The following is a 7,825-nucleotide window of genomic DNA, read 5'->3' on the forward strand; positions in this document are numbered from 1 at the left end:
ATTGTGAAAATGCTAACACACATACACATGGTGATTGATGTAGACAAGGCCCGATCTTCTGAAAGGTATGATAGCATCGATTGGTGGAGACTCGATGTTCATGATCTAGGCTTCGAACCAAGATTGATTCGAACCCCCGCAACCATTACACCACTGCTTCATTGGTTATCAACCACGCAAACACGATTGACCTCGCCAAGAAGGCTTTCCTGCAAGCGAATCGAGAACACAAGCAAGAACAAGATAAACGCAATCTAAAATTGCAAATAAATATGAGACTTATGATAATGATAAAGAGTTCAAGTCTTTATTCTAAAGGACTAATCGCCACAGGTAAACAAGATCAAGAACTAGGGCCCTGGTTCACAGCAAGCAGCCTTGACGGCGACAGTTATAGCAAAACGACGTCTGTTTCATGAGGAAATCAAGAACTAAACAAAACCCCCAAACCCTAAGGAGAGCGATGGCTACTATTTATAGAGTCTTGGGCGTCACCCCCTTGGACACGCCCCCTAATGGGCCCAAACATGATACATGGTCCAACGGACCAAAAGACAGTGTCGCAGCACCCTGACAGATTCTGGATGCTGACTTGTTTTGACGATTCCTGTTGATTCCAAAGGTATTTTGACATGAGACCAATTGGGCTGACTTCCTTATCGAATTAGCTTTCCATCCATAGGTGGATCATCGAAAACGGAGTCTGGATGCGTCCTGGGTGACCAGTTTAAGGCAGACTGGTCCTGAAGGCCGAGGCAGACTCGAACTTGAGTTGCTTTGGGCCTCCACCTCGGGGACTCGAACCGAATTAGCCTCGGACCTCCTTCTTGACTTGGACACCCTTGCTGGCCTCCTACCCCTCCATACCATGTGTCAAACATGGTCATGTGCATGGGTGTCATGTCCTCATCAGTGATGTACACTTAGTGGTGTTGGCACATTTACAAAGGAGATGAAGTTGGAGTTGATGTGGATCAACTCGGCGATGGAACGGAGGCAAGAAGGGTTTGAAACTTCACCGGCGGAGTGTCCGCCCATAGAGTGCGAATAGTCCAATGGTGCCACCGGCACCCTATACAGAAAAGACAGGGTTTCACAGAACTGATCGGACGCTGGCCTCGGCAGGACTGGCGCGTCTGGTTAGTAGCAGCAGTGAGCACGCGGTCTCAGTCTCATGATCGAACGTTGGTGCAAAGAGTGACCGGACGCTCTAGATCTGCGTTCGGTCAGTGCTGACATATGGTGACGTAGGCGGCGCTGGAGTTAGGCGTGTGGGCACAGAACTGATCGAACATTGGTCTATGTTCGGTCATGGTGGACTAGACGCGTCCGATCGCAAAACAGAGGCTCGAGGAGCTCTTTGGAAATGACCGAACTCAGGCGTAGCAGCATTCGGTCATTCACTGTGCAGCATCTGGTTGCAACTTAACTGTTGAGATCGGGCGGCTCTACTTGAACGCAGAGCAACACGTGGATGGCGTAGAGCGACCGGATGCTGGCAAGGTGCGTCCGGTCAATCTGACCGGAGCGTTCGGTCATCCTGAAATTTGCCCAGTGAAGGGGTAACGGCTAGTTTAGCCCATGGGGCTATAAATAGAAGGTGGTCTCGGCCATGGCTTGTGTTGAGCACCTTGGGGGACTTTGTGTCCATGCTTGAGAGTGCTTGGGAGCCCTCCATCTCACATATGCTTGATAGTGATCATCCGATTGTGTGAGTGAGCGATTCTAGTGTGATTTCATCATGAGGTTGTATCGAGTGGCACTAGGTGATCGAGTTGCAAGCCAGTGGTGCTTGTTACTCTTGGTAGGTGCCACCTCCTAGATGGCTTGGTGGTGGTCTCCAGTCGAAGCCCTGCAAGAAGCTTGTATGATGCTCCGGAAGAAGAGCTTTTGTGAGGGGTATTGTGCTCACCCCGCGGGAGCCACGAAGAGCAACTCTAGTTGAGCGTATCATTGAGCTACCCTCACTTTCGGGGTAGGTTCTTGTGGTGCCCGACGTGCGGGCTTGGCAGGGTGATGCCAATTAGCTACCGAACCACCAAGTGAGCGGTCGACACAACAGGGACATAGCGTGTTGGCAAGCACTTGAACCTTGGGAGAAAATCACCGTGTCAACATTGTTCTCCCCGTTGGTTTGCTATCCCCTTACATAAGCTTGTATTTACTTTCATATACTTTGTGCTTGTGTAGTTGCTCTTGTAGTTAGTTAGCTTATGTAGCTCACTAGTTACCTTCTTGCTTGTGTAGCATAGAAGTAGTTCCCTTGCGTGACTAATTTGGTTTGTGTAACCTTGTTAGTCACATTGCTTAGTTTGTGTAGCTAAGTATTTGCGCTCTCTAATTTGGCATTTGTTGCCTTGTTATTGAGCATTGCTAGTGAGCTTAGTTGGCTTTGTGTTTTTGCTTACTAGCATGTGTAGGAGCTCCCTCATTGCTTGAAATACTAGTGGCATAGGTTTGTGTGACCTTGCTCCTAAAATTGGTTAGGTGAGCTCTAGCTAGCCCAGGCATCTTTGTTGCTTAATTAGGATCTTTGCAAGGTGCTAGAGAACATAGATAGAGGGGTGTAGTCTTGGCTAGACCGATAGTTTTAATTCCGCACCTGTTTCGGTTAGCCAACGTGATTAAATTTAGAAAGGACTATTCACCCCCCCCCTCTAGTCAGCCATCTCGAGCCTACACCCAAACAGTTGGGTAGGTTAGCATAACATATCCTAGTGTTGAGACCTTCTAGGCATTATGAAATGATAGATCATGCACAATACCCGAATCAAACAAGCCATCGTTTATAGGTTTGCCCTCAATCGAGTAACAAGTTTTGTGTTTGGCACATAGCCCTCGAGCATTTTGACTACAGTAAAGTACGTTAGCTTTTTGGGGGATCGAGACTTAAGTTGATTATCATCGGGCTAGTGTAGCCATGCTAGTGGACAGCTTGATAGGTTAGCATAACCGTGCTAGAAAGGGGGTCTCAGGATCAGGATTTATAGCCCCAAATACCATGTTGTGTTAGTATAACATTCCAAGGTACTGAGACAAAAACTCATGATGAGCGTTGCATAGAATGATAACTTAGACCCCTGAGTAGCTTAAGGGCAATAGCCTTCGGGTCTCGAGGGCGTAAGACTTTATTCATAGCAATCCGAGATATGTGTAACATATTTGAAAAGGGAATAATAAAAAACTAGGTGTGTTGACGACGTACCTAAGCTTCGCTTGCTGTCCTATGCCCTTGACTTGCTCGGGGCTAGCCCGAGCCTTATTGTTGAAATGTTGTCGATGTTTTAGGTCTTAGCCCTAGAGCTGTCATCCATGGTCGGCTCACCCCCTTTCTCCTCTGGTTTTGCTTCTTCGGGTGCCTCCCTAGGCACCGGAGTCATGGGTGAGGCTAACGATAGATGGAAGGTGGACATTATGCTCGCTGAGGGCGACTGGCGTGGTCTAATGTTCAGGGGATGAGAGTGCGCATCAGGAGGTTCCTGAGCTCATTCTGTGTTTAATCTCATCATTCAGGCCTCGGCTCGTCGAGAATGAGAACACGCTCGGCATGCTCCACAGCCCGCTTCTCACATTCATAGGCATCCCTGAATTGCCAGGTATGGTAATGATACCACGTGGCCCTGGCATTTTGAGCTTGAGGTAGGCATGGCTAGGGACCGCCATGAATTTGGCATAGCATGGTCTCCCAAAGATGGTGTTGTAGGGACCCTCAAAATCGACAACTTCGAACGAGAGTGTCTCCATGCAGCAGTGTACCTAATCATCGAATGTGACCGAGAGGGTGATGGTGCCTAGAGGCATAACTCGGCAGTCCTAGGACGATCCCAGTGGAACAAAGAGTGTGAGGGGCGCAACTTGCTTGTTCTGATGTTTAGCTTCTCGAAAACATCCTTGTAAAGGATGTTTATGCTGTTGTGTAAAGCCCACAATAAGTTTTGTGTGTTAGGAAGCACAAGTGGTAAATAGTTAATTAGGAGTTTTAATGAGTGGCAAACAAAATAAACTTTTTACTTGTTGCTCAGATGGATGATTGGGGGACCATAGATGCATAGAGCTCATCGAATGCATTCTGTTTGACTACTTATATGCATTATTCGGAGTTCGGATCAAGAACCTACGGCCCTTGGAAGATTAAAGGGTAAAAAAACATGTGAATAGTAACACATGTTCCTGTGGCATCACTACAGTAAACACCGCACCCTTTTCTATCGTGTCCTTCCCACCCCTCTGTCAAACCCTAATACCAATATCCCCTAATGAGCCACCGCCGGCACCGTCTCGTATTCACACATGAAGACAAGATCGGAGAAGAGAAGAGAGGAGAGAGAGGAGAGATGAGAGGGAGGACTTGATCATCCATTGCCAACATATCCAATCCTCATCTAAAATTGGTTAGGCATCATCTCCTCTTCCTATTTTCCTTGATTCCATTCTTCCCCTCACTGTTCTTGATGGTGATAACATGTGCGGAGTAGATCAAGTCAATGAGACATGTAATGCAGGAGCGCCGCAAGGAAGAAGAGGGAAACAGGAGATCAATCATTGTGTGTTCATCATACTCGCTGTTGGGGTAAGATTTATCTTTTCCCCACTGTTTTTAAGTGAATCCAGGTTAGGTTTTACCGAGTTCGATGGATTAGCGAGTGGGGTTAGGGTTCTAATCTCATAAATAAGCCCTGCTGTTTTACCGAGTTCGAGATTACGATGTTGTTGTTTGTGTGCTGTTTAAGGATATTTTTATGTGCCCAAAAAACATATAAAAATTATTAGTAAGTATTATACTTCAATACCTTTCTTATGGTATAGATATCACCTTTATAGTTGTTCTGGTTTAGGAGATATAATCATTGTTTGGTGGTGCATTTGTGTTGTCAGACTTCTAGACAGTTTTAGATGTATTCAGTTTTACGATATCTTAAGTCCATAATCTTGTGAAATGATCTATATGAAAGTGGTAGGTATTTTAATAGGCTTTCTAGATTATTAAAGATCATAAACATTGGATCAGTATGAGTTTTTTAGTGCTCTGCTATTGTTCAGTCATCAGAAAAGTTCAATTGTTTTGCAGTCTTGTTTTGTGTATCTTAGGCTCTTCAAACTCCAAAAATTGTAGCATGAAAGTTGTAGAATTTTTTGTTAATGTTTCCAAATTGGTAAAGCTTATAATTTTTGAATTAGTATATCTCCATTTATGAATTTTAGAAGTTTGTCGTCCTGTTTTGATCGTCAAAAACATTCAGTTCAGTTCAGAGGTTGTTTAAGCCATCTTGGAGATCTCATATGCTAAATTGTTTTATATAGAAGTTCTAGATAATGGTGTTTTGCATCTTCTGTAGAAGTTCCATAATTTTTGAACATGTAATTTATCCACACGAAAAATGTGAAGAAGGGTTGCTTTTGTTGGTTGATTATTCCGTCATTGTTTTGGGGGAAACAATAGTGCATGCTATAGAAGCGATTTATGTGTCATTTGTGAATGTTTGTATGAGTTTATTTTCTGAGGTGATGATGTTTAAACAGGTGGTGCACTGCTTACGCTTTTACATCGTCGTCTCAAGGCAAATAAACTTAGCAGTGGTTGCTACAGCTTGACATGTTATTTATTCTACCTAAATTTTGTCATAGCATGAATGAAAGCAGATGATATACCTAATTGTGAATTCACGTTTAAAGTAATGAATATAGGATCATAATTGTTGGGTCCCATTTGTCTATCATCAGAAGGTAAATGATATGTTTTATTATTGTGGAGGTGTATGACATATGTGGTAAGTGTTTGTTTATCATCGGATGGTAAGTGATATATTTTTATGATTGTGGAAGTATATGACCTATGTGGTAAGTATTCTTGCAGTTGCATTCATATTATTGCATCATGTGCATTCTTGTCATGAGTATATGCATGTCGGTGAGAAAATCATATAACTATTCCGGAGTGCTCTTGAGCCAGGTTGGTGAGAAAGTTATATGACTATTCTAGAGTGCTCTTGTGGATTTTGTCGCTGACCTATGGTCATGACTGTACCGGTATAGCATCGTACGTTGCCCGAGGAGGGATACGATGCAGCTTCATACCTTGTTGGGTATGGAGGCAGTGGACATGCATATGCATTGCATTTGCACTCTTTGAGGTTTATTTGTATTGATATTTTATGTTGGCATGAAGTGAAGATGAGGAGTATTGCTTTTATTATGAATATACTCTATTCGTATGTGGAGGTGGTTTATTTATTGTATATCATGCCGTTTATTTCTTTATGGAAATTTTATTGGATATCTTGCATAATGCTTACTTCTTGTCAATGTCATTGGATAAATAAATTGATTATTAGTTATTATTTTCACTTGTTGTACATTCCTCTGTTATTAAATCAATGTCTAATTAAATTGTAGTTTGAATGACATGTTCAGGCAGTTTGCTTGCTAAGATTTATTCTTACCCCTCTATCTTTTCTGGTGCTTGATTGGATGATTTGCTTGAGGGGATAGGATTAGCGGCTCATCTTCACTGTTTCACCCACATTTAGAGATAATAATAAAACTTTTAGCATTGTTGTAATAAACTTAGCTTATGTGTCACAGTGATCCTTTGTGTTTTAATAATAACGTCTGAGGTGGAGTTTACTTAATTATAGTTTTGTTCTTGTTGTTGCTTCCGTGTTATACGTTGCGCAGGGTTTTTTTTGCCGAGTTTTATACTCTGGCTTGAGAGAAGGGACGTTAGTGACATCTTGGCCTTTTGTGGTACTAGTTTGGACTGATTTATCATATTGGGATATTCTTGATCGTTTTGGCCTGGCGTGTTACACATTGTCTCTGTCAATCAGGACCATTATCTTCACGCCTTCCACCACCGTGCTGACCACCAGAGGGAACCGTCCTGCCTCGATAACATGGTCAGGGTGGTCGTCCCGGACAAAGGTGATCGAGCACTCCGACCACTTCAGATAGATGGGGACTACAAGAGCGGCAGCCATAAATCTAACGTTGTGGGACTGCTGGCAGTCTCTATCTATTCAGTGGAACTTTAGCCTCCAACCTCTAGACGTTGATAGAGGCTAGAACATCCTTTGGCAATCCCATCTTCTGGGAAATTATGATCACGACGTGATGGATAATTTGGACTACCAGGAATGGTTTTGGACTACCAGGAATAGGGTCATCTTCGACAAAAAAAAATATCTGTTCAACAATAGAAGGAACCTTTCATAGAAGAGCTTGAGTTGCTGTGCATCAAGGTAGAAGAAGATTAAAAAAATTAGCTGTAAACTTAGTTTGTAGAGAGATAATTTTATTTAAGCTGTTACCCCTTTTCTTTTTGGCTCTAGAAGTCCTATAACTCTACCGTATATACTTTTTTCCAATATATATATACAAAAAAAAATTACAAGTAGGAGCCTTCCCCTGCTGACCCTTTCAAAAAAAACTTGTGTTCAAATTTTGTCCACAAATATAAGAATTTTTATTCTCCAATTAAGAGCTGGCCAATGTGCTTTAACAAGAGTCATTGCAAAGATTTTCTCCCAAGCCCCCCACCAACCCCCCAAAAAAAATTGTACTAAAAATCACATAAGTTCTTATATTTGCCTGCAAAGGGAGTATGAATTTTGTCTCGTTTCCTGCACAAGATCTAGTGTAGACAACATTGTTTTTTTTTCGTGCACACATGGTTGCAGCAACAGCCTCTGCATCTGATGGAACAAAGCGGCTACTCTACATGGTAGTGCAGCGATCGAGCAGCTCATCGGTATTACACTCTCTTATAGCCGAGCCCGAATCTACAGGCCTACTATCATCAAGATAGATAATATCAGCGTTCACTTTC

The sequence above is a fragment of the Miscanthus floridulus genome, chromosome 2, assembly GCF_019320115.1.
Source record: "Miscanthus floridulus cultivar M001 chromosome 2, ASM1932011v1, whole genome shotgun sequence".
Lineage (NCBI taxonomy): Eukaryota > Viridiplantae > Streptophyta > Magnoliopsida > Poales > Poaceae > Miscanthus > Miscanthus floridulus.